The sequence below is a fragment of the Carassius carassius genome, chromosome 48 (assembly GCF_963082965.1).
Source record: "Carassius carassius chromosome 48, fCarCar2.1, whole genome shotgun sequence".
NCBI classification, from domain to species: Eukaryota; Metazoa; Chordata; class Actinopteri; order Cypriniformes; family Cyprinidae; genus Carassius; species Carassius carassius.
The window spans coordinates 14148080-14175905 of NC_081802.1; the positions used below are offsets into that span (position 1 = coordinate 14148080).

At 39.9% G+C, this 27826-nt stretch overlaps 2 protein-coding genes and 2 long non-coding RNA genes across 5 annotated transcripts in view; 3 read left to right on the top strand and 1 right to left on the bottom strand.

The window, feature by feature from the left end:
- LOC132131525 (uncharacterized) overlaps positions 1-1456 on the top strand; it is a 187221-nt gene extending 185765 nt beyond the window's left edge. Inside the window, exon 5 of the long non-coding RNA XR_009428886.1 lies at positions 1069-1456. This is a non-coding gene — a long non-coding RNA (uncharacterized LOC132131525). The remainder of the gene's footprint in view (positions 1-1068) is intronic.
- The window catches only part of LOC132131520 (CD276 antigen homolog), a 440273-nt gene that overhangs the window by 288664 nt on the left and 123783 nt on the right, over positions 1-27826 (top strand). The window lies entirely within an intron of this gene.
- The window catches only part of LOC132131521 (CD276 antigen homolog), a 92382-nt gene that overhangs the window by 57548 nt on the left and 7008 nt on the right, over positions 1-27826 (bottom strand). The window lies entirely within an intron of this gene.
- LOC132131588 (uncharacterized) lies at positions 14784-22109 on the top strand. The gene is made up of 2 exons (XR_009428899.1): positions 14784-15046; positions 22055-22109. It is a non-coding gene; the product is annotated as an uncharacterized LOC132131588 (long non-coding RNA).

Sequence of the window (27826 nt, forward strand, 5' to 3'; positions counted from 1 at the left end):
AGATTCTCTATGGGGTTCAGGTCAGGAGAGTTGGCAGGCCAATTGAGCACAGTAATACCATGGTCAGTAAACCATTTACCAGTGGTTTTGGCACTGTGAGCAGGTGCCAGGTCGTGCTGAAAAACGAAATCTTCATCTCCATAAAGCTTTTCAGCAGATGGAAGCATGAAGTGCTCCAAAATCTCCTGATAACTAGCTGCATTGACCCTGCCCTTGATAAAACACAGTGGACCAACACCAGCAGCTGACATGGCACCCCAGACCATCACTGACTGTGGGTACTTGACACTGGACTTCAGTCTTCCTCCAGACTCTGGCACCTTGATTTCTGAATGACATGCAAAATTTGCTTTCATCCGAAAAAAGTACTTTGGACCACTGAGCAACAGTCCAGTGCTGCTTCTCTGTAGCCCATTTCCTGCACACGCCTGTGCATGGTGGCTCTGGATGTTTCTACTCCAGTCTCAGTCCACTGCTTCCGCAGGTCCCCCAAGGTCTGGAATCGGTCCTTCTCCACAATCTTCCTCAGGGTCCGGTCACCTCTTTTCGTTGTGCAGCGTTTTTTGCCACACTTTTTCCTTCCCACAGACTTCCCACTGAGGTGCCTTGATACAGCACTCTGGGAACAGCCTATTCGTTCAGAAATTTCTTTCTGTGTCTTACCCTTAGGACAAGTTAACATGTTAATTAAATATATATTGTTAGGCCTATGGTCTATTAGATGACACATATCTATGTATTTGAGAACCTAATCTGATCTCTATGAGAACAGGCTTCAGTATCATTACGTCCATTTAATACAGAAACACAATACAACAATAATATAATCCATACAATACAAAATGCTCTTATTTATGTGCCAGGTATTTGTTGGATTTCATAACAATGTAAAATAATAGATTTACAACTAATGTGGGCCAAAGAGTTCAATTTGATTAATATAACCACAATGGAAACACACAAAACCAAACTTATATGCCAATATGACTATAAGATATGAATATGAATGAAATTTGAATTGCAAATTTATGTGAGGCTGTATGTTTGACCTTTGTTTCTCTCTTTCAGGTCAGCATGAGGACGTCACTGGAAGATCTGAATTATTGATGTACTTGACAGTGATGAGAAACTATACAATGTATTGAGACACAATGAGAGCAGGAATGTGAGAGTTCAGAAAATGATGCTGTTAAATATGTGACTCTATAAGAATTGTGGTAAGATGCAAGGAGAAATGCTATACTATTAAAAGTTTTAGACACTTGTGAAAAGGAAAATTATTTCTATTAACTAAATCAAATTAACTTAAACAGTTTTTGTAACAGTTTTTCTTATTTTATGATAATTGTCACATGCACAGTACTGTATATTTACATGAACTGAATAAGAAATAAATATTTTTGTAACAGTTAATGTTCATTGTTCACTGGTAAATCTGAATTGTTAAATGCTTATCAAATGACCTTTATTATTTTTTTTAAACACCCCACATTAACATTGTTCTCAGTGTGATAATTTTTTTTCAGCATCTTCTATAAGTCTCATTTACTCCATGTGATTAGATCTGTGATTAAAAACCAAACAGAAATACAAAAATAATATTTTGCATTACTTTGAGTTTCCATTTTGTCTGTTTCTTCTGTGCTTCTTCAGAACACTTTTACCACCAATCATGTTAACTATCAAATCAGGGTAATTATAATTAGTAATCAAGAGCCTTTCTGAATAAAAACATGCAAACATCTTCATTGAAAATAATATTTATTGGCATGTGTCTTCATTTTCAGATTTTACTGAATTATGTAATGAAGCAGTTCAATTGTGTAAATTTTGATATCAAGTCCAACACTGTGACGAGGTGAGAGAGGATCAGTACGGCTGAATTTAATGTTATTAGCAATAGTAATAGACACAGAAAAGATTTAACCAGAAAGTGTCTAAAATATCACATCACAGATGCTGTTGACAGATGATCTATATGTTAAATTAAAACCAGCAGCATATTTGTTGTAGTTATATACTTTTATTGTATATACTTTTATTTAGTACACAAGTTAATAAATACATCAAAATGCTGTGAGTTCAGCTCTATTATTATTAACTACAAGCACTACACAGAATGAGATGTGTCTTTAACCTTTAACAGATTTGCATCCTCTACGTGACTTAATTTACATTTTCAACAATGCAAATACTCTTCTGGGTTTTATGAAAACAAACTGAACAGATCTTATTACCAGTGAAGTCACAAATATACTCCTGTATTCACTGTCCTGAACTCTTCCCTTTGCCACCCAAACAGTATTTTTATGTTCTAAAAAAATATCAAACATCCTTAAAACAAGATCCATTTGTCTGAGAAAGATATTACTTGTTTTGAGAGAATATACTTGAATGTAAGTCATCAGCGAATTGTTCTTGTAGTTTTATGCATCAGTACACAAAATATTCAAGTATTTATGCACAAAAGTAGAAAGGGATTCTAATATTCAATATTCAGACATTAAATTTAGTGCATTATCTCATTCGTTGTCATTTACCACAGCATCTTTCTGAATGTTTGTATATTGTGTTTGTCTAACTGTTGTATTGCAGTATTTCAGTTCTTTTGAATAACCCAGTACAGTTTGAGACAGTATCTGTATCTCCCAAAACAGAGTTGTTGCTGACAATGCACTCAACCTAGTCTACTTCTTCCTTGTGTAGAAAACTGATGAATTTTGGCACATGACTGTTTACACATGCCGCTTAATGAGAAGAAGAACAGACTGAACAGAACATTGCAATAATGCTCAGAATGTCCCACAGAAATGATAATGGGCTCTTTACATGCACTGGGGTTCTTTGAGGGCCCAATGAGGCTTTTGATCATGAGGCCTCAACTGTATCCCAGCAGCAGAAGTCTATAGAGAAATGGGATTGGGCTCTTCTTATTTGTGGCAGTGTTTTAACTCCAGCATCCTGGTGACACAGCAACACAATCCTGTAGTGAAAATGAAACATCAAACAATGAGATCAGGTGATACACCTCTCCAAACTAAGAGAAAAACTGAACCGGTGTACTTAAGAACCAGACTGACCAGGACCTTAATATACAAAAACAGATTAGAACAATGACACAATACATAATGCTTTGCTTTTGATGTTATTTCTTGGACAGACATGTGTAGAGTTGAAGACAAATACACAGTTGTCTTATGTTGTTTACTTAGTATAACATAAATGTTAATAACATGTTCTCTTGAATTGTTCAATGTCTAATGAATGTTAAAAAATGTTAGATTGTGTTTACTCATTTCAGTCGTTTTAGTGTCTCTGCAGGTCACATGACCTGTGAAATACATGAAATACATTTTAAATGGTGTGCACATTTGGAATAGGGCCTGAGTTGTATTTTGGCACCTGGATATAATGAACACATGATTGGACTCTTCTCACATCCTGAAGCACCTCTCATTACTAGTAAATGAAACAGATCAGATAATAGCAAGATGACTCAGTCTTTTCTGCTTGATTGTAAACAACAATTCTTTTTAATGCTACTTCTGCATTCTCGTATCTTGACTAATTTTTTCACTCACTGCCCCCTGGAGGCCAGAGCCGAGAAAGAGGAGGATGAGTGAATGAGCTGCACTCTCTTCCACCTTCAGCATCCTGAGCTGAGTTTCACCACAACAACACTCCTTACAGTAAAAAAAAAAACACCAACAAACAAAAACCTTATAATGCCATCAGTTTCCACCTCTGCAGACTGAATCAATGTGATTAAGAACCAGCCTTAAGACAAGTACAACATGCTGTAATACAATACAGTAAAAGTTCAGCTTGTGCACAGAAGGCATTTATTGGGTGGATTATATGTGATATTAACATTATCATAATGTGAAAGAGTAGATGTTTATACCTACACCCAAAAAAACCATCTGAAAAGACTAGCTAAAGCATCTATAAACAATATTGATATAAACAAAAATGAAAGGGAAATTGTAGCTCTTACATAATTGTGTTGATTATTCTGTATTTCTTACATATATATAATGTTCACACTAATGTCTCACACAAAAAGGTTGAGGTTTCTTTTAATCCTCTATGTGTTTAACCCACAGAACATAAACCATACATAACTAATCAAATGGTAAACATGAACATACACAAGTATAGATTATATTAAAGTGGCAGAACAATAAACAACGACAGAGCAATAAATAATTAATAAATAGAAATCACACCAGTGAGTTTACCTTTATTTTATTTATTTATTTATTTATTTTTTGTTAAAGGGAAATTGCTTAACACCAAGATAAAACATGATAGTGAACGATGACCAATAAAATCAAAGTAGGCATTCTTTACTGTTCACTTGATGGTCATAAAGTGCAAGATAAGCTTTGAGTAGATAAAATAAACATTTTGACAGCTGTTTTTATACATTTTTTAAATGACATGAATAATCAGGGATGCAAATGTATAAAATGTTGTCTAATTTTGCCATTCTGAACTAAAATGCATGTTTCATGTCATTTGTAGGCCTAAGTGACAGTGTGACAAGATAAACATTGAGGGAGCTGTTTTTAAGCATGTTTAATATACATTAAGAAATGGATGTGCACATTTTGTGAATTAATGTAATTATTTAGTTGCCTAGCTTTTCAGATTTCACTGATGCTGTTGAAAATTAAAAGACTGCATCAATTAAAGCTGAGCTTTGGGAAGGGAAGATATATAGGGCAAGATAAGGAGACAAGAAGTGCAAAAAGAGACATGACATACAGCCAAGTATGGTGACCCATACTCAGAATTTGTGCTCTGCATTTAACCCATCCAAAGTGTGTGTGTGTACGCACGCACACAGCAGTGGGCAGCCATTTATGCTGCGGTGCCCGGGGAGCAGTTGGGGATTCAGTGTTTTGCTCAAGGGCACCTCAGTCGTGGTATTGCTGGCCCAAGATTCGAACCCACAACCTTAGTGTTGGGAGTCATACTCTCTAACCACTAGGCCATGGCCTCCCCAAAAGAGAGAGGATAAGTACTGTCTGCTCTGCCCAGGATGAAATGTGCTTTATTACAATACTCTTAATTACCACAGAGAGATATGTTCAGACACAGAGTTTTATCCAAACACCTAACTCAGTGAAGATCAGCTTTGATCTTGAATAGATCAGAAAACAGCTGAAAGTTATATTTTTAACATGAATGTTTTGCACTGAACATTATCTGGGTCTTTCCTTGTTTCCTTGTTTCCAGAATTATAAATAAAAGAAAATGTCATATATAACATGTAAACGTTATTTAAACAGCCCATTAGCCGTTGCACATTCACAAAAATATAAACTTCAGTATCAAAAGTTGCTTTACATGTTGTCTAATAGTCTGATATTAAATATGTATATCTAGATGCACAAACAATAAGAATCATGTCATGAAGCACAACAGTGTTTATGTTTCTATGTGAGGTATGAGAACTGAGTTACAATAATGTATAAAGATTCTAGAAAACCTCTACTCTAGACAAAGGTGACAGACTCTGTGTGTGAGCAAAGTGAGCGAACAGTGGAACATATTTCTAGTTTTGGTTTAGCACTTAAGTTTATCATAACCATTTTTTTTCTCCTAAACTGTATATTTTCCCTGCCCACTAATGGTGGAAATATTACATTTTATTAAAATATTAAATATTTAGAATAATAGTTTTTTTTTTTGCTTTTTTTTTTTTAAAAAAGATTCCAAGTTTTACGTCTATACAGAAATTTTCTAAATATTATTATTATGTTTTATTTTATTTTTTTTACTAGAGAGGTGTGACAACTAGCCCCAGTTCTTTCAAATACTCTTTATATTACAGAATAAATCTTTAGGCAAATTCATTTCATATGAGAACATGTTATATAATCACACACAGATGCTGTTGGCCTGATGACTATCTTTTAAAGTAAAGTCCACCACGGCGAACTGAAAGAACAATGAGGAAAACAGTTAGCATTTCAGCCGCATGTTAAACCAAAATTAAACTGAACAAAAGTCTACTATTTGTTGTACTTATAGAAATAAAACCCTAAATAATTATAAAAATAACAGTAATGAATTGTATTAACTATTTTAAGATTTTAAATTGTTTAACATATTTACCTAATTATACTTGTGATGGTTTTGCATCTCGAGGCTGAAACATAACTTCTGTCTGCAGATCAGCATCATAAACAAGTTTTTCCATCTGTTTTGTTTTTCCAGCAGCAAAAACTACTGAAACTTTCAAGACTTAGTAATGAAAAATATGTTCACCTCCGCACTGCAGAAGATTTACTCATTTGATTTAAGAATAACTCACCGATCAGCAGAATGAGCAGAAGTCCGTTCATCAGAGCAGATATGATGATAATAACCTGCGATTGTGTTTGATTCTGATCAATAAACTCCAGTTCTGTATGATTGTGACACTCAGTCAGTTGAGTTTCTGTAATGAAAGTTTCCAGTCTGTTGCTGTCAGTCTTTTACTGGAGATCAGTGACAATGATGCAGATTTGTAGAACTGAATTAAATATTGATAACAGATTCATCTCTACATGGAGCAACCAATGAGAGGCCTTATGTTTTTTTTTATAAAACTGTAGTAATAAATACCAAATATAAATAATTACACTGGTGAACAAACTGTTTTATAATTACTACAGGAGCAAATGAACTCACCGGTGAAGTATATTCTGGTGCTGTTGCTGAGTTTTGGAGGAGTGCGTGTGTTCATACAGTAATAAACTCCTAATTCATCATCAGTCACATTATTAATAACCAGACGATGTTTAAACTGCACTGAATATTTATTTGTGAATGTTTTATTATAGTAATGAGGAGGTATTGGTGTCGGAAATGTTTGTAGAATCAGTGTCGGAGGATCTGCTGTTTTCAGTAAAATCCAATAAACCTCATCTTCATCAAGATCACAGTTTATAGTCACATTTGATCCCAGATCAGTCAGTAGATCTGAAACTGCAGCTTGACAACAGATCGATACCACTGTGTGAAAAATTAAACAATTTATAATAAAGTTTTGAGTTTGCAAAGTTGATGTTAAAAAGCTTCATAATATGTAACTTACGGAGCTGAAGCTGTATGATCTTCATGTTGTCTTGATCACTTCAATTTAAAATCTGGTTCCCTCAACACTGCATGTGTGAAGAAGACACGAAAGAAATGAAGAAGAGGAAGTCTTTGACCACATGGTACACACTTTTTTTTTTTTTTTTAAACACACAATGATCCACGACCTTAATAACGAAGGGCTTCTTCACTTTATTAAACATGTATGACCGAAGATTTCTGGTTAAAATTGAACAAAATTATACAAGTATATACATCAAGTGAGTCATAATATTGCACACTGAGCAATCTGAGTAAAGTGATTGTCTAGTACTGCCCATTGACACGAAACATTAAAGGGTACATAACATAAACAGTTTCACCTAATCTCATGTTAATTTTGAGTACCTATAGAGTAGTACTGCATCCTTTATATATCCAAAAAGTCTTTAGTTTTATCATATTTATAAAAGAAAAATACAGTTTTCCAATTCTCTCCGGATAAAGCCGAGCTCCTGGAGGAGTGCTGTGGGCGGAGCTATAATAATGATGTTTCGTGTTGTTGCCATTAACATATATTCACTTATATGCTGATTTCCAAAAAAAAAAAAAATTGAAATCTGATGCAACTGTACTTACTTGAATGGGTGTCTTTTATCACAGGGACGGCTCCCTGTTTTAATAGCAAACGATGTGCAAATCCAGCGTCGACTTGGGCCATGTTTATAAAACATTTCGTCACTCAAATGACCAGAACACACAAACGCACTTGATACACTCAGTTGCTGCCCCAGAAAAACAAACTGCATCCACTATTCATGTAACACTGGGTTCTTGGGGAAGCTGAACACGGTAAACCGACCAGGAGATAAACTTTTAGAAAACATTTTGTGTACTGTATTTATTGTTATTTATGTGTTTGTTTATATTTTAAAGTTATTTAACATTATTTATAATATTATTATTTATATTACAATTAATCAAAATAATAGACAGTTAATTGCTCAAAAGACATTATTTACAGATATACTTCCTGAAATAATAGGCCCTTCTAGAGGACCTTTAATCAAGTGATCTTTTATGTCGCTGAATCTTTGAATGTGGCATGTAAGTGTGATGTTGAGGTGAAGAACTAATGTGATAAACAGAGATGTAACACCTGAACAAATCAGACACATTGTTATTTGTTATATTTCACAAATAATACAAAAGAACCCTCATCCAACCACTGGACTGTGTGCTAGCATGACTGTGAAGCCACAACTAACAACCAGAGGCAAAGGACACATTACAAGAAAAGACTGGTTTTATGGCCCAATTATATTCACCTCACCCCACTGGAAGTCACTTTGAAACAGACACATAATGCCCATAGGAATGGACTTCTTTCATTAATTCATAGCCAAACCTTTATATGCATATCCCCAGGTCATTGTGTGTATTATTACTGTTCTTGTATATTGTCTTTTGTATGTGGAATGAAACACTAGTTAAAGTACCCTCACCTATACCATGTTTGGTGTCTATGAATTTGTGTTTTGATGTTCTGAACTGTTCGGTTGATACCTATGCAACATATTAGTATTATAAGAATCTTTAATAGTTTTTCCATCAACAAAATCCAGTAACTTACGCAAAACACCATGTTCAAAGACAAAGAGCCTTTCCCTCCGAAATAGACCCTGTTGTAAAATGGCACTGATGGTTTCAATCAGGTGGTTAACTGACTCGCTTTCATAGCTGCATTCACTGTTTGTCTAAAGGTTTCACATATTCAGTTTTTGAATTTAACTGAATTTAACAGAGTTTCTGATTCTGTCACTGTTTGTGGATAGTGTCCCTTCAACGATCCGTTTTTGTTAGATGCTCTAATGCATTAGTACTGTAAGAAAGAACCTTTAAAAAAATGATCTTTGTCGGCAATCCTCATTTCTGGACCACAAGCGGGGACATCACACGACCCAGTGAACTCACTGTGACCTTCGACCCTCAGAGCACCAGGTCAGTGGTGGTTCGGAGTTCCTTCAAAACCGCTGGATCGTGACCACCCTCATGCAGGTCCTTCAGTGCCTTGGCATGGTGCACCTGCAGTATTGCCATAGTGTGTAAGGCAGAAGCAGCTTCCCTGCAAGCAAGACAAATGCCTATAGGCCCGGGAAGGAAGCGCTGGGTCTCCCCACCAGCTGGAGACAGACATGGGACACAATTGCATCGCTACTGCCCGCTCCACTGGGTGAATCTCCTAATTACACTTCACTGCACTGCTGTCGAGGGTGGTGAGGGAGGATCCCACCGGCCGAGTTCTGGCAGTAAAAGGTGCTGTCCATGACCTGGTGAGCTCGTCATGCACTTCTGGGAAGAATGGCACCATGGTGGGGTGCTAAGAACCATCGCAAGCCACTTCGAGAACCAATCATCCCGCCTCGAGGGCTCGGGATGCAGTGGAGATTTCCACTCGAGCCCTACCCTCTCTGCGGCCTGGGAAAGCATAGCGGTCATCTCCGGATCTGATTCAGGCTTTGCCACCGTCCCAGAGATTGGCAGCGCAGCCGAGTCTTCATTAGACAGCTCTCCCGCCAATGCTGAGATCAACATCTGGATGGGGGAAGGCTCACTGGATACCACTGTTACACTCTTTGAAGAGGGCCCAGCATGTTCTGTGAGTTGCTCCACTAGACCTGAGGTGCAAGAGGAGTGATGGTCCCCAGATGGTTGGTTCCCTGCGGGGTTTTCCACCACTGTAATCTTCAAACCACCCGTGCTACTGCTGGAAGTGATCCTCGTGTGTCGGCCGCCAGAATGAGTCCCAGATCGTGGAAGCGGCAAGAGGATTTTATGATGACAATGGGATTTTCTTATCTTTTTATGATAAGAAACTGAAGTCAAGACAATGATTGGCAATGACAATGATTATTTAGACAATGGAAGCAGGAATATATAACACATTTCAGAAAAAACGTTTCAACTGAGTTGAATGTTTTATTATAGTAATGAGGAGGTATTGGTGTCGGAAATGTTCGTAGAATCAGTGTCGGAGGATCTGCTGTTTTCAGTAAAATCCAATAAACCTCATCTTCATCAAGATCACAGTTTATAGTCACATTTGATCCCAGATCAGTCAGTAGATCTGAAACTGCAGCTTGACAACAGATCGATACCACTGTGTGAAAAATTAAACAATTTATAATAAAGTTTTGAGTTTGCAAAGTTGATGTTAAAAAGCTTCATAATATGTAACTTAGACCTGAGGTGCATCTTATCATCTTTTTATGATAAGAAACTGAAGTCAAGACAATGATTGGCAATGACAATGATTATTTAGACAATGGAAGCAGGAATATATAACACATTTCAGAAAAAACGTTTCAACTGAGGATCAGGATCCAGAATAGAGTCATACAGTCACAGATACATTTTTACAATATTTTATTGATTAACAAAATTCCACACATGACAGACATTATAATATCAAGAGTATATATGAAAAGCCAACTGGTCTTTCAGGAGTTTTATAAAGCTGAGCTGGTGTGGCAGGAGACGAAACTTGAAGTTCACTTTAGCATCTTTTTGCTGAGCTTTGGAGGTGTGTGTGTGTGTTCATACAGTAATAAACTCCTAATTCATCAGCAGTCACATTATTAATAACCAGACAATGTTTAAACTACACTTGTACAAATTGTGCAACTCGCTAAATATATACGATTTGGCAAGAGTGTGATAATAGGAATTCATACAAATTAGCCACCTGTAAAATATGTACAAATTGCCATGAGATCGGGCTGCACGGGCGTCAGTGGGCTGAAGGGCAGGGGCCCACACTGGGGAGAGGACTACTGGCTGCAGGTAAATTATATTTTTTGTATAATTATTTGTATGTCTGGGATTTTGCAGCATTGACAATAGCAATAGCATTCTATAGACGTTATGATGCTCTGCCCTTTTTAAGCGCTGAGCTTGTTGTCTTTTGTATAACTTGTTTGCACATGACATCACATCACTGTGTTGCTATGGTGTGAAATGCAGGAAGGGCAGGAAGTGATTTTCTTCATATAAACACTATCACAAACTCAAAAAGTGAATGATTTGTTTCATTTGTTGTTGCTCAAGTTGATAAAACTGAGAAACCACAAGGAGCTTTTATCATGTACCAAAAGTTATGTACTGAAAACGATAGAACAAAAATGGCTTGCAAACTTGCGTTTGCGTCTGCGAGCAAAATAGCAATGTTACAAAGTAGCATTATATTTACCTCGAGCAAGTCATTCAGTGTCCACAGCTCATTACTTTGCTAGAAAAATGAACTCAGGAGAAGAACACTTCGCTAAATATTTGCACTATATTATAGCCTACAATCTATACTAAATGTGTCATTAATTATCTTTTGTACTCAGTCCCCTTTGTCTAATCATCTACGTTACGTGTTTTGAACGCCTTCTCTCTGTTTGGATTAACCTATCTGTGTATTTATTAAATCCACATGTATCCTATACATTTATCACTTTATCATCGTGTTCATGTGTACAGCACAGCTTGGTGACAGTTACCCCCAATTTCCACCAGATGCGTAACGGCTGCGTTACGGCTCCGGCACGGCGGCGGAGTCAATAGGTTTCCATTAAAGTCAATGAGTGTATTTCCACTGAATGCGTTACAGCTGCGTTCCGACTCCGGCGATCCGCAGCCCTCCGGAGCAGATACGCAGAGCTTCTATTTTTGCCGGATGCCGGAGCGCTCCGCAGCACTACAGGGCAGAGTACGCAGGACAGGAAGTCGAGTGACAAAACAGAACAGCCAGAAACAAAATAAAAGATCCGTTTAATTTTCAAAATAATATACACCGCGCTCATATTTCCCTACACTACGCCTTGAAAACGTCCTAATGGGCGGAGACAGGCTTGTTGAAGTTTTAACCCCGTTGACACGATGGATGAAGAAATGAAAAGAGAAAAGAAAAGAGTTCTATCCTATACTCCTTCGTATGGAAAACTGTTCCTGGTTTGGTACTTCTGTTTATAGAAACTACATATCGCGCGATCACACCAGAATTCGCGAGATTACATGGGGCATCGTGACGTCAGCTGTCAGTCATGACCGCAGCCGTTCCGCAACAAATACGGACCTGGTGGGTTTTGACGGACGACGGAACACGGAGCTGTCACGCAGCGGAGCCGTAACGCAGCCGTTACGCATCTGGTGGAAATTGGGGGTTGTGTTTAAAAATGCCATTGCGTTAGCTGCTCTTCTCGACAAGCCACACGTTGTGGCAAATAGACTGTGCAAAGCCCCGAGATCGCCTCACTAGACAACACGATTGTCCCGCCCAAGACCGGGCTCTCTTCGAGTGCTGGATCGAAGCATCTCTCTCTCTCTCTCTTTGAGGCTGCCTCCGCTAGCGGCGAAGACCGTGCGTTGTAGTGATGTGTCATCCGTGAATGAATCGTTCTTTTTGAACGAATCTTTTAGGTGAACGAATCGTTCTCGTTTACATAATCCACTGACTCATATTTCTTGTTCACTAAAGTTCCTCCCTCCACAGCAGTGCGGTGCTATTAGCTGCGCATGCGCTGCTCGGTGAACCGGGTAGCTCCGTGAATGGCTTCATCCTGTCAAAGAGTTACTCAACCTCGAGCCAATAGCCTTCGAGTATGACATGTGACGAAGCATGTGATTTGTTGAACGAATACGCCCTTCACTGAGCGAGTTTCACATGAGATCTAGAGATCTCGTTCATGAACAAAATGACTGAACCGGTACACATGTCATTCGCGAACGAGTTGAATGAACTTACACATGTCGTTCATGGATGAAATGACTGAACTGATTCCCATGTCGTTCGCGAACGAGTTGAATGATTTAGTACATCTCGTTCGTGAATGAAATGACTGAACTGGTACACATGTTGTTCGTGAACGAGTTGAATGAGCGGATACATGTCGTTCGTGAATGAAATGAACTGGTACATAGCTTATCTCGTTCGTAAACAAAATGAATGAGAGTAAACCAGGTCAGTTGGCCATTTAGCATGTCAATCTCGCAAAATACAAAGCGCAGTTATAGGTATTGTGCACACATGCTTGTTTTCATATTTAGCATACGAAACATAATTCCACGTTTAATCCCAGATTTATGAATGTGAATATATTGGCTAATATATGAACTGTCTGACCAAACAATTAAAATGCTAATTATGCAAGAAAACCTCGTGCTTTGTTCATCTGAACAACTTGAATAGACTCTATATATTGAATGCGATTATGCACACATTTTAATAAAGCCAAATCAGTTTTTGTAACAAGTGAATACGTTCGTTGACTTAAGGCATAACACATATGACACTTTTTCGCCACCTGCGATGAGGGTTGGAATGCAGGTTTCACGGCTAAAGTTTGTAAAATGATGTCATGACATAACTCTGTCGGATGACGATGCCACTTTTAACCATGAATCAAAGGCATTTTTCCAAAGTTGTCATCCACACTGAAATGTCTGAAGACATTACATTTGCCTTACTGTGCATGTTTAAACCTCACTGAGATGATACAGACAAAAGTTTCATGCAATTATTCTGGCAGGATCAATTTATTTAGGGACATATTTCACCATTTGAAATATGCATCTGGTGTGATTACTCAGAATTTTTCTAAAACGCAACTACCCTGGTGTTTTGCTGCAGGACAGCAAGTTTGAGTAAATTTGTAATATGTAATATGTAATATGAAAAGCATGCAAAGTAAATATCTTAAGAAACCGCTTGAATTTGAATAACACATAACTGCAATTAACGTTACTGCTATAGGCATGTCTACTGGTCGAATGTTTTACAAAACTAAACATGCTACATCGTTTTCAAAAGCCTCTGTTTCCACAGTTCATACTACAATGGGAAAATAGCATCCCAAATTTATCTGCTCTGGAGGCTGTTTAAAAAGGCCGGAAGGCCAAAACGAGAGGAAAAGATGCTTTTCCAACAGGAACGTATTAATGCGGGCAAGGCTTGAGCAATTGTGAAATCAGGCAACCAATTCCTAAGCTAGTAACACAGTAGGCTACCCAGACATTTTTAGCTTGCCTCATCAAATGTTACTAACCCTTCTACTTTCCCGCAGCCAACAACTACAGCAGCCGAAGCAAGCACAAAGCTACTTATACTTGCAACACTGGCCTGCACATCCCAGTATTTCCATCATGTTACTTCTAACCCCCTTTTTCTTTTCAGTGTCCTCCAGCTCACATAGCAGACATTAGCATAAGGCTGCCTCTGCTAGCAGTGCAGGCTACACAAGTTCTTCAAGACATCACACACCCCAGCCCCTTCCCACGACCCACAGCTACAGCAGCTGAAGCAAACGTGAGGCCGCCTCCATTCGTAAACATGCCCACAACTCTTCCACTCCCTCATGCTACTAACCATTTTTCTGTTCAGTGGCCTCCAGCTCCAGATTTTGTCAGAAGGCAGAGGGCACCAAGACCTATTAGTGGTCAGACTGATTAAATATCAAAAAAGTTCACTGAACCCTCTTCAGCCAACCCCTCTAACGCCAGCCCATCCCTGTAGACCAAAAATTTGTTATTTTAATATTACTTACATTTATTGATGAAGTTTTAGTGCATGAGTTAAAGTCTGCATGAACATGTAGGATCATATGACAGACACAAGGAGAGGAGCTAATTTTGACTATACCAGAATGTGTACATGAAGGAACGTGTGTACATGTAATGTGTTCCACTGATGCATAGGGTGGTTTCTTCTTTCCACCAATGTATGTATGTATAAATATACCAACTGATGTAAGCATGAAGTGTACATTCTATTTTGAACAAACCGACATGTTTCTGTACCTTGTAAGGAACTTGGTCAGTGGTATATAAGCTATGGTCACTGTTAAAGCCTCAGAGAAACTGAGAAACGGAGAAACGGAGAAAGAACATACAGCTGGCAAAGACAACAAGTTTCTCTCCTATGCCTGATACATATGTCAATAAAGATTTAACAATAAAGGTATTCGGCCATGTGATTGAATTGTAAGGGGACAAGACTGATTTTAGATCAACATTTGGCGTCACGAACAGGATATCTATTTCAGACATTTGTCTCAATTATCACGATTCATCAGGTAAGACATTTTTCTTTTTCCTAAAAATAAATCTAAGTCTGCCTGATGACATATGTGATGTTGAGACGGTGACTGAAACTGCTGAAAAGAACTGTGTAATTTTAAAATACCAGTTGTGTTGCCAATAAATGTGTCAGACATAGCTAAATTTAAGTAATTTAATTTGATGTAACTTATTGAGTTGTTCTGATCAGTGGACCTCCAAAATATTTGAATGAAGCTGGGGTAAAAGTGGATCTTTTAGAGTAAAAGACCATTTAGTCAAATTTTCAGGAGAATAAGCCATAATGCGATTTAGCAATTAGCTGTGATTAGAAGTGGTAGAATGTGGCGAGTCTGCAATAACGGGCAGGTTAAACTCTAAATCATGTCTATTTACTAAAAAAGATGATTAGAGGTGATAGAATGTGGCGAGTCTGCAATAAGGGGCAGGTTAAACTCTAAAACATGTCTATTCACTAAAAAGCAGCACTTAGAAAAGTGTGGGGAAGTACTATTAGAAGTGGTGGAATGTGGCGAGTCTGCAATAAGGGGCAGGTTAAACTCTAAAACATGTCTATCCACTAAAAAAGCCACACTTAGGAAAGTGTGGGAAAGTTATAAGTTGTAAGAATAGGAGTGGTTTAAAGTGGCGGGTCTGCGCTGAAGGTAGTGCTGTTTTGAGAACCCTAAACCGTTTAAACACGCTAAAGTAAAAAGGTACAGTACCTTTATGATTTATAGTGGCTAGAATCGTGGGCCTTCTGATTTTGACAGTAAAGCTGTTCAATGTTTGGGAAAGAGACAGATCAGCTCAACTGAAAAAAAGGGAATTATAAGAATATTTAGGATTTAACTTTGTTCTCTTTATCTTTCTTTGTTTTATTTTGAGTTGTCAGCTAGAGAGAGAGGAAGAGAGGGGAGGGCAGGACCCATCTCTTCAGCAGCACACACACACACACACACACACACACACACAGATACTCACACGCACATACAGAGTTAAATATATCCCTGCTGCTGAGAGCCTGAGACACAGATCCTCTGCAAAGATGACAGAGACTAGCTGCAACAGCAGAACCATATCTGCTTGGTACTTGGAAAAGAAGAACAAGTAGCAAGCAAAGTTTTTGAAGAAAGGACTGAATGTTGATGCTTCTTTGGATGAACAGTTTAAATGGTTCATGATCCAAAAAGTCTCAAGTCAAGTTGAAAGCCTTTCCGATCTTGGCAGCTCACTGGATTGTCAGACAAGGTGGTATTTGTTGCAATTCAGATGGGAGTCCAGTTTCACTTTTTGAAGCAATGAAGCCTCAGATTGAAGCATATCACAAGTTGAATAAAATCATGTCTATTACATATCTTTTAGCCGAGGCTGAAAGAAAATATTTGCAAGAACCAGTAAACTCAGCAAAAACTGTTATGCCTCCTCCATACAACCCAATTTATCCAGCTTTGCCTGGACATTGTAAAGTTTCTAGTAAGCCAAATGGAGGGCCAGTTGACAAAATATTTATTGCATCCGCACAGGCTGCTCCAGTAATAACCAGATCCAAAACAGCCCAGCCAAACAGAGACATGTCACGATATGCACCAGCACCTGCCTCTGATTGGGGTGATGAGACAAGAGAAGATGACATGATCACAGTTGATAACGTCGGTCCTGAATTCTCTTCACCTGCTGTTAAAAAGGAAGAATTACAATCTGAAATGATGACGGAAGATAAACCATTTACACCAGTAGAACGTCAAGCCATTCTTACAGCTTTGCCTCCTCTGAAGAGACAAGATCCAAACACAGAGTTTTGGCGAGAATTAGATTTCTTGGTTGAAACCATAGACTGTATAAAAACATGGACGTAGTGTCCGTGACGTCACCCGTAGACTCCTGAAGTGTGTTTTTGAAGCCTAAAGTGTGTAGAGCGGGCCGTCGCCATCTTGGCAGCGCGTCACCGCGCGACTCTCCCGGACAATCAAAAATGGGCAAAAAGGCGGGAGCTAGTTGCTGTAGCCACACCCACCTAGCACGACGGCAGTGTCAGCAGCGGCAATCCACTTGTTACTCAAGTGGCTACGCCCTTAATTATGCAGAACTTTAAGTCTTAATATAATTTAAACGGATGAGTTATAAAAAAATTCACCCCCCTCACACTTGTCATGAAGGGCAAAATTAGCTATTTAGACCAAAATCATTTTTTGAACCAGGCTGTAAACATGTTTTTCCTGCTGTAAAGTTGGGCATTTTAACATGGGAAGTCTATGGGACTGACTCCCTTTTGCAGCCAGCCTCAAGCGGCCAGTCGATGAATTGCAGTTTTAGTCACTTCCTTATTGGCCTCATGAGAGAGAGCGGGAGGTTGGCGCTCGGTTGAAACACATCAAATGTCACTAAAAGATATACACACTATTGTGAAAGCTAAAATCCCAAGAGACAAATGGGAAAGCTTGCCAGCATCAATAACGACAGCCCAATGGATAGACTTGTGGGTTGATGGCCAGGAACGACCCCTGCGTCTTTGAAGAGCCTTAGATGAGTTCCGAAAAGAAATCCAATATATCCTGGGCAGCGGTAAGATTCCTTTCACATCAGTAACATTGATTAAGCAAAAAGATGATGAATCTCCAGATGAATATGCCCTGCGTAAATGGAATGCTTATGACAGATGGTCTCGCTGTGCTAAGAAAGAACCAGACAGAGATGATGCACAGTTTACTGACACACTTGTGGATGGTTTTAGCACAAGATATCAACAAGCCTTATTACTTGGAATCAATCGAGGAGAATCATTTTACCAAATTATGCTATGGGCTGGTCGTCTAGAGATGGCTATAAGATCAAACAAGGATGAAGGAAACAGGCCAAATTAAAGAGGAGTGTCATTCGTTCAATCCAACAGCGATGCAGAGAAGATGTTGAAGGTATGCCACAATTGTGGAAAGCTTGGCCACATCATAAAAGACTGTTGGGCTAAAGGTGGTGGAGCAGAAGGTAAAGCCCCATCATTTAAAAGGGTAAATGTCAAAAACAATGTGTAATAATTAAAATCTCCATATTCATCGGGAAGAAGGAGGCGGGAACCAGCAGACATTCAAAATGGAACTTTAATAACAGAATAAACACAAAACAGCGCATCAGCCCCTCACGGACGACTGATGCGCACAAATAAAAACCAAACATAAAATAAAGCCCAGGCCTGGTCCTCTCTCGTCCTTCACTGTCGTCGCTCCTGTTTTATATCCTTCCATCTCCTCTGTGGGACTCGAGACTGGTGGTGGGTCGCAGGTGTCGCTCATTTCCCAATCACTCCACCGGCCTCGCTCGTTCCCACATCCCTCGGCCCCGCCCCACTCGTCACATACACCCATCGCCCCTCGCAGGCCGGGGGGTACTCCCGAGACTGCGCTCTACCCCCCCCCCCCCTCCCTCCGGGGGGACCGCTCAAGGGAACCTGCGGGAACCTGGGGGTAGGACAGAAGAGGCGAGAGCCCCTCAGCCCCTCACGGACGACTGATGCGCACAAATAAAAACCAAACATAAAATAAAGCCCAGGCCTGGTCCTCTCTCGTCCTTCACTGTCGTCGCTCCAGTTTTATATCCTTCCATCTCCTCTGTGGGACGCTCCTCTCGCTCGTTCCCACATCCCTCCGCCCCGCCCCACTCGTCACAATGATAAAACATCTCGAGGAAAGACTTGGACGGAAGCACAAGTTCGTCAGTTCATTGAGGGACTTCTGCACAAGTTCATCAGCTCATTGAGGGAATTTTGCAACCACAATAAGAATAAGCGACCCTCTGTAAGAGTAAGAAAAAAGAGACACTCGACTTTTCATCCCTGCCTTGACAGGGAGCCATCCATGTGACTGTCTAAAAGTTAAGAAGATATCTCACTATGCTGGACAGAGCTACCAAAGAAAACATCCAGAAGGTGCGAGAAGCTCAGCAGCAGTGGGATGCAAAACACACCATTACTGACATTCCACACATTCCCAAGTTAGGTAGTTTTGTTATGGTCAAACAAATTGCTAGGAAAGGTTTAGAGCCTAGGTTGGAAGGACCATATAAGATACTTTTAACAACAGATACAAGTGTGTGCCTTAAAGGGAAGGGTGTAGGAACAGATAGATGGTATCATTGGTCACAAGTTAAGCCTTGTTTAGTGAATGAACAAAATGTCAGTGATAGCTTATTTTTAAGATTGGGTAACAAGAAATGATGTTTAATGAATTCTTTGCTTCCATTTCAGGAATCAGTTGCATTGACATTGATTAGAGATGGTTGCAAGTTATTCTCGATACACAACATCAATGGTATGCTTAATTTTATTTGGTGTTTACCAAGGAAGCCAAGCTTTATGGACCCCTCGGGTTCAAGGAATAACTCGGAATGCAACTCTGAAATCTGGTCAACATTTTACTTTACCCTTTATTCCCAAATGGGGATTATGGGATTGGGTGCCGAGTAATGATAAAGATCTTGCTAAATATCGAGAGGGCATCTATGGTGGATGTAACTATCACCATGATTGTTACAAAAGTAGAGTAATTTGGCCAGTTCAAAATGGGGAATATTCTAATAGTGGTCAAAGACAAGAATTCTGTTCAAAAGAACAATGTGAAATTGTGGGGTTAGACCTCATAACTTCTACTAATGTGGAAATGAATTTTATATTGAATCGTACTCACATGCTTACAGTATGGGATTCATTGGATAAAGGGTGTGTTTATCCCATAGTGTTGCCATGTAAGGGGTTCTTAAGAGATACTGCCTCCAGAACGACAAGATTAAAGGGAAATTATGTAAGAGTATGGCATTCAGGAGATGAGAACAAAGCGGGGGTATTTGGTTCTGTCAATTCAATTAATAATACTGCTCAAATGAGTCAATTAAGTAAATACACTCAGTGGGTGGGAAAAATGACAGGGAAAGGACTTACTGAGGCTCTTCAGGGTTCTATACATATTGTAGCAGCGGGTCAACATCTTAATAATGCTCCACAGGAATTGGCAGACGCATTAGCAAAATAATCTAATTTTGAGACACACCGTGAAGCGTGTTTATTTTTAGCTCAAAATTTAAAGGATCAAATGGTGGAAGATGTTCAAGTTATTCAGATGGGTCAAGTTCCTGAACGAATAGCTGAATCTTTGTTATTGGTTTTTGGTAATCAACTTAATTTAACTTCTGCTAAACATATTCCATTAGTTAAAATTGCAATAGACGAGAAATCTTTAACAGGTTCTGGAGTACTACCTTTAATTATGGTATGGCCTCAATCTGGAAAGCGCATCATAATGACAGTTAGAAAATTCCAATCAATGGGAATTAGACAAGGAAATTCAGTAATTAGTTTAGGGAAAAATGGATATTGGGCTAAGGGGAAACCACCGATGATTTCTACCACAGACTGTTGTGTTGAGGAACATGAGTGGGTAATTTGTTCATGTTCTACAATGTTTAGTCTATCTCTTAATGGATCTGCAGTTTGGGAGGTAGTTCCTTTAGATCAAGACACAGATGCATGGCAGGTGTCAGATGCAAAGTGGTGTATATTACATGATGGAATAAGTGAAAATATGATATATGAAGGGAAGTTGTGTCCAATTCCTCCTGATCCATTTTGCATTGAAATTCTCTATCCTCTTCATTTAGGTGGAATACATGTTCCACACGTGCAATTGCTGCAGGTAGAACCACAGTGGTGGAATAATGATTTAGTGGAGGAAAGGAATTATGAACTCTTTGAAATGGTTAAGATAGTCAAAAAGAGTGTTAAAGCAGCTCAAGAGGAAGAAATTCAAGCAATGGGACATATTGTCGTAGCAAAGGGAGTAGCTAAATTATTGTCTGAAAGGAAATTAACACAAATTCCAGGGAATCTATCATGGTCAGACTGGATAGTTCTAACTATGGTAGAAGTTCTTGTGTTTATGTTAATAATACACATCATCATATGTGTTACTAGAAGAAGAGGTATTAAACCTACCAAACTAGTTATTTCTAACCATATGGATAAAGCAGAGAATGGGAAATATAGAGTAAGATAGGATATTTCATACATTGCACACTTATAAACACAACCCCACAAACAATCAACACCTGCTTACTGATTTACAACCCTAAGGGATAGGATTCTTTAACATCAACATTTATGTTAGTTTGTTATTTTGGCCAGGAACTGGAGGAGTTCAGGTACCGGACGAGTCCAGGCACTGGTGAAGATTTCTTAATTTTTACTTTCCTTTAGATAACTGGGGTTCATTTTAAATACATACACATAGACGTAATTACACACATAGTATGCGGGAACATATCATGTGTTCGGGTTATTTTGTTTGTTTTGTTCTATTCCAGATTCCTTATGTTTCTATTCTTCTGTCCTTTGTGTGTATTTTGTTTTTTGGTTTGCTTTTTCCCTCCTTACTATCACTCCATTAGGTGGCGATGATGGTGTGAAACTGACGGCCGTAGTTTTAAGAATGGGGGAGATGTAGACCAAAAATTTGTTATTTTAATATTACTTACATTTATTTGTGAAGTTTTAGTGCATGAGTTAAAGTCTGCATGAACATCTAGGATCATATGACAGACACAGGGAGAGGAGCTAATTTTGACCATACCAGAATGTGTACATGAAGGAATGTGTGTACATGTAATGTGTTCCACTGATGCATAGGGTGGCTTCTTCTTTCCACCAATGTATGTATGTATAAATATACCAACTGATGTAAGCATGAAGTATATATACATTCTATTTTGAACAAACCAACATGTCTCTGTACCTTGTAAGGAACTTGTTCAGTGGTATATAAGCTATGGTCACTGTTAAAGCCTCAGAGGAACTGAGAAACGGAGAAACGGAGAAAAACATACATCTGGCAAAGACAACAAGTTTCTCTCCTATGCCTGATACATGTGTCAATAAATATTTTTGACAAGGCAACTGGTATTCGGCCCTGTGATTGAATTGTAAGGGAACAAGACTGATTTTAGATCAACAATCCCCATTCACTCAAACTTATTATCTACCATAGTTAACTCTCCTAACATCCCCCTATCTATCTATAACGGCCCATCCTCACTCCGGCCATCCCAGCAGTGCCCACCCCCGCAGGAGCCTTTTTTCCATATTTCCTCTCTGCTGCAGCAGTGTCCGCCCCTGCAGGAGCCCTCTCTGTATCTCCCCACTGCCGCAGCAGTGTCTGTTCCCACAGGAGCCCTCTCTGTATGTCCCCACTGCCGCAGCAGTGTCCACTCCCGCAGGAGCTTTTTCTGTTTTTCCTTACTGCCGCAGCAGTAGCCGCTCCAGCAGGAGCCTCTACCTATATTTCACCACTGCCACAGCAGTGTCTGCCCCCGCAGGAGCCCTTTCCATCCTTCCCTACTGCCGCAGCAGTTCTCGCTCCCACAGGAGCCTCAAAAAAAAATCTCCGATTTGTCTATACTTGATAGCAAAACTATCGCTTACTTCATTAAATAAAGTAAGATGGACCAAGAAAGGAAAAGCGCTTCATGTAAACTTTTTAATGTCCATTCTCCAATTCAACCTTTCAAATTCAAGGCTCTCCCTTCCAGTGCAGCAGGGACGTGGCTCCCTTCGGTCACTGTGAGAGCCCTTCATCAGATGCTTCAAATCATGCCTCATATCCAGTCGCAAGGGGGACTCTCCCTTCTGGTGCAGCAGAGCCGCAGTTCCCTTCGGACGCAGCAAGAGTCCCTCCATCAGTCGCGTTTTACTGCTTATTCAGGAGTGGACAGGGATCTCCCTTCCAGTTTAGCAGGGATGTGGCTCCCTTCGGTCACAGTGAGAGCCCTTCATCAGACTCTTCAAATCATGCCTCATATCCAGTCGCAAGAGGGACTCTCCCTTCCGGTGCAGCAGAGCCGCAGCTCCCTTCAGACGCATCAAATCAGTCGCGTTTTCTTGCTTACTCTGCATCGGACGGGGCTCCCCTACTGGTGCAACAGACCCACGGCTCCCCCCGTCTGAGTAATGTTGCATGATCAAGGGCGGACAGGGATCTCCCTCCCGTTGGAATAGGGTCACAGCAGGAGCCCTCCATCTGATGCATCAAATGGTGCCTCGAATCTTCTTGCCTATTCTGCATCTGACGGGGCTCTCCCTTCCAGTGCAGCAGACCCACGACTCCCTTCGGTCGCAGGGTAAACCCCCAATATGATATATTTTGCATGCTCAAGTGCGGACCGGGATCTCCCTCCCGGTGGAATAGAGCCGCTGGCTCCCTTCGGTCGCAGTGAGAGCCCTCCATCAGACGCATCAAACCATGCCTCGCATTTAGTCGCAAGGGGGACTCGCCCTTTCGGTGCAGCAGAGCTGCAGCTCCCTTCGGATGCAGCAAGAGTCCCTCCACCAGTCGTGTTCCATTTAGCGTCAATCAGGGCTCACCCCTCCGGTCCCCTTCGGTCGCAGTGTGATGCCTCCTTCTGTAATTTTGAGTCACGCTGCATGCTGTACAGCAGACTGGGCTCCTACTCTCAATGTAGCAGAGTCACGGGCTTCCTTCGGACGCTGTGAGAGCCCTCCGAGGCGTAAAACCATGCCTCTTATCAACCCGCAATGGGGGACTCCCCCTTCCGGTGCAGCAGAGCCGCATTTCCCTTCGGATGCTGCGGGAGTCCCTCCATCAGTCGCGTCTCTTTGCCTTCTCAGCATCGGACTTGGGCTGCTCTTCCGGTGCAGTAGGCCCATGGCTCCCTTCAGTCGCAGGGTGAACCCCCTCGTCCGAGTTATGTTGCATGCTCAATGGTGGTTAGGATTCTCCCTCCCGGTGGAGTAGAGCCGCTGGCTCCCTTCGGTTGCATTAGGAGCCCTTCATCCGACGCTCCAAGTCCCGCCTCAAATCTCATTGCCTATTCAGCATCTGACTGGGCTCTCCATTTTGGTGTTATAGACCCATGGCTCACTTTGGTCACAGTGTGAACCCCCCGTCTGAGTTATGTCGCATTCTAAACAGCGGCCAGGGATCTCCCTCCCAATGGGGTACAGCCGCTGGCTCCCTTCAGTCGCAGTGAGAGCCCTCCATCAGATGCATCAAACCGCACCTCGTACTCCACCACAAGAGGGACTCTCCCTTCCAGTTCAGCAGAGCCGCAGCTCCCTTCGGATGCACCAAGAGTCCCTCATTTTTTATCTCCAGAATCGTGCTCCTCTCATAGCGGCACGGAGGGCTCGCCAGTAAGACGTTGCGAGCCACAGCTCTTGTCGAACTGTGCACAGGCTCTCCCGGTCACTCTTTTCTCCGCATGAATATTTTGGGGAGCATCTAAATTTAGCTCTCTGGCTGCTGTCCTATGCCTTTAAGGTTCTTTTTGGGAGTTCTCTCCCAGGACAGCACGCCAAAATATGCTTACTATTCGCTTTCAGATTAGATTTAAGGGTGAACTCGTGAAATGGGGTTTTATTAACAAAGTTGGGGAGGAGCACGTTCAGATAATCATCCAATTTGGCACAGGTGCATCTCGTTTAGCTAACCATCTTAACTAGCGCAAGAAGTGTATATATATCCAGCCTTCCTACCTCCTGTCCTACAACAGTTTTTCGGCATCCCTCCTCCACCCCAACTCCTCACTTCTAATCTATTTTATCCCAAATTAGGGATGGGGGGGGGGGGGGGGGGTTCTTTGGGTTTGGGCTATGCTCCGGGCCCGGACCCCTCCCCCAGGACAGCACACCAAAATATGCTTACTATTCGCTTTCAGGTTATATGTAAGGGTGAACTCGTGAAGTATATATATTATGCAACTGGTTAAGTTTAGCTAAATGCTTGCTAAAGACATTACAGATTTTTGGTCCTTAAATAATAAATAAACATTTTTTTTTTGTAAAACAAAAAGTAAATACTCGTTAATTTATCAAAACAATATTATGTAAACAGACTGAACCGTGTTCCCTTATACACTCTCAGAAAAAAGGTACAAAAGATGTTACTGGGCAGTAACTTTTCAAAAGGCACACCTTTTGTACTTAAAGAGTCCATATTGGTACCTTGAAGTACAAAAGTGTACCTTTTGAAAAGATATCGCCAAAGTGACAGCCTCTGTACCATTTTTTTTCTGAGAGTGCATTGATCAAATCGACCCCTGTACACTATTGACCTTTTAACCAACCCATAAACCTTCCCAAACCACCAATCCGTGACGTGACATACAGCCAAGTATGGTGACCCATACTCAGAATTCGTGCTCTGCATTTAACCCATCCAAAGTGCGCGCACACACACACACACACTTGTGAACACACACAGAGCAGTGGGCAGCCATTTATGCTGTGGGGCCCGGGGAGCAGTTGGGGGTTCGGTGCCTTGCTGAAGAGCACTTTAGTCACAGTATTGCCGGCCCGAAACTCGAACCCAAAACCCTAGGGTTAGGAGTCAAACTCTCTAACCATTAGGCCACGACTTCCCATATTTTGCAATTTACACTTTCTTTCTGAGAAATTAGTTCATAACATTTTTTTGAGTTTATATCTCATAGTTTAAATCTGCATCTCACAATAATGCAAAAGTATGACTTTATTTCTCTATCTGTTTCGAGTTTGTATCTCACAATTTGAGTTTAGCCAACAGCACACAATTCAGACCATTTTTTCATATTTCTAAGTTTAGATATTTGTTTATTCAAACTTTTATGTTTGTAAGTTTGCGTCTCACATTTCCCAAGTTAATTCAAAATTGTGAGATTTACACTAAGAACTTTTTTTTGTGGTTGTTTTTTTTTTTTTTTTTTTTTTTTTTTTTTTACATTTTCTTCATGTTAGAATGTGCTTCCACACAAACCAGATTCTGTACGATCTATAGGTGTTCAAATGTGGCAACATTTTGTGCCCCATCAAGCATGAATGATGGGGCACAGCTAATAGTGCCTGCTGGGCTGTAGTCAGGATTTATTGACTGGGCCCTGGAGAAATGAGGAAGTGTGGATGTTGATAAATGTCCTTAACGAAGATGATAAATGCAAGAATGGAGAATATTAATTTTCGGGCCTCCCCTGACCCTGGATCCACTGAAATGATCAGTGCGTCCCTGACCCATCATCTCTTCACTCATAATTATATCCAGATACATTGCTTGTTTGTTTGGAAGAGGCTGTTATCAGAGCAGGCCACATTTAGAAGATGAATGGGGAATAAACACACAAGCCCTTGAGACATGCAAGTATTCACCAAGATGACCAGTCGTGTTTCATCCAAAATCTTTCATCTTGGCATACATGATTCATGATTGGGATTCTGGTTTATGCGTGAAAATCTTGGCAATCAGCCCGAGCGCAATCATCTCTGTTTGTGGTAGCCAAGCCAAAGTCCCCTTCAGACAGTCATCTGCAATGTTTCTCTTTCATTTGAGGTTAAGATGACTGTGAGAACATAATCATAAAGGTATAGAAAAACACCGCACTTGTTTCACAGTTAAACCTCCACTGTAGACAAAGGTGAGAGTTGGTTGTCAAGTGCCAAGGCCAGTGGAACATGTTTCTGGTTTTGGTTTAGAACTTCAGTTTAGTTGGGTTAAATAAAAAAACACACACACACACACACACACACACACTTAGTAGTTTTATTTTGTTTATTAATACATATTAATTTAGAAATTATGACATCAAAACAGTAGCAAATTCATATTTGAGGTGTGACCCATACCTGGCCATTTACAAAGAACCCCTTTTTACTTTTTCCTCCATTTTTTGTTTTAATTAGATTTGTGATGAATATGGAAATGGTGCTTAAGGTTGGTCTGTGTTCATATAGTCATAAAGTACTAATTAATCAACAGTGTGACATTATTTAAAATGATGTTGAAATTATTTTGGTATTGAAGAAAAATGCTGTTTTCATGATGAAGTATAATATTATTTTAGCGGACTGTAATAGCTGTTCTGTCATTCGTTTTTGGGACTTGTTTTCAGATTTCTATTTGAATTTCTATTTGAACACATTTTAAAATTCCCATCAGACAGACTCTTCACACTTTCATTTTATTCATACACAGGCAAAGAATATACACACAAATTACAACCATGACATTTCACACTTTCAGACTTTATTATCTTATTGTCAATTAACTGATTACTAAACAAATCATACACTAAATAAACAGTTCTCTATATCCTATAAAATATAGCCTCTTCTTGGTCCAACAGCACGGAAAACTCAAACAATCAGGCTTAAAAAGAAAAAAAAAAAAATAATAATAATAATGGTAGAAAAAGAAATGAAGAAATGTCCATGTCGAATACCACTCATAAACATTTTCAGCAGATACAGATGAATACAGCGATTCCAAAACAAAGTCTTCCAAAGAGACCTTTTTTTTTTTTGATGCTACCGAGACCAAAATATGACGATTTGACTTGTGATACTCACTAAAATACAAAGGCAGGTACATGAAAACAATATAAAATTATAACTGTTAGTTCAATTAACTAAATGACATTAATCTCATGATTTACAACTATTCTTTAAAAGCAGAAGAAAGAAGATTCACTGTTGTAAAAAAAAATAAAAAATAAACTATAAATTCAATCATACTCATGTGTTCATGACTTCGGCGGGTTTAGAGCAGCAGAGGTGCTGTTGATTTGGCTGGAGCAAATATTTTTACGCAGTTTGTAAAGATCCACAGTGGCATCCTGAAAGATCAATATATTC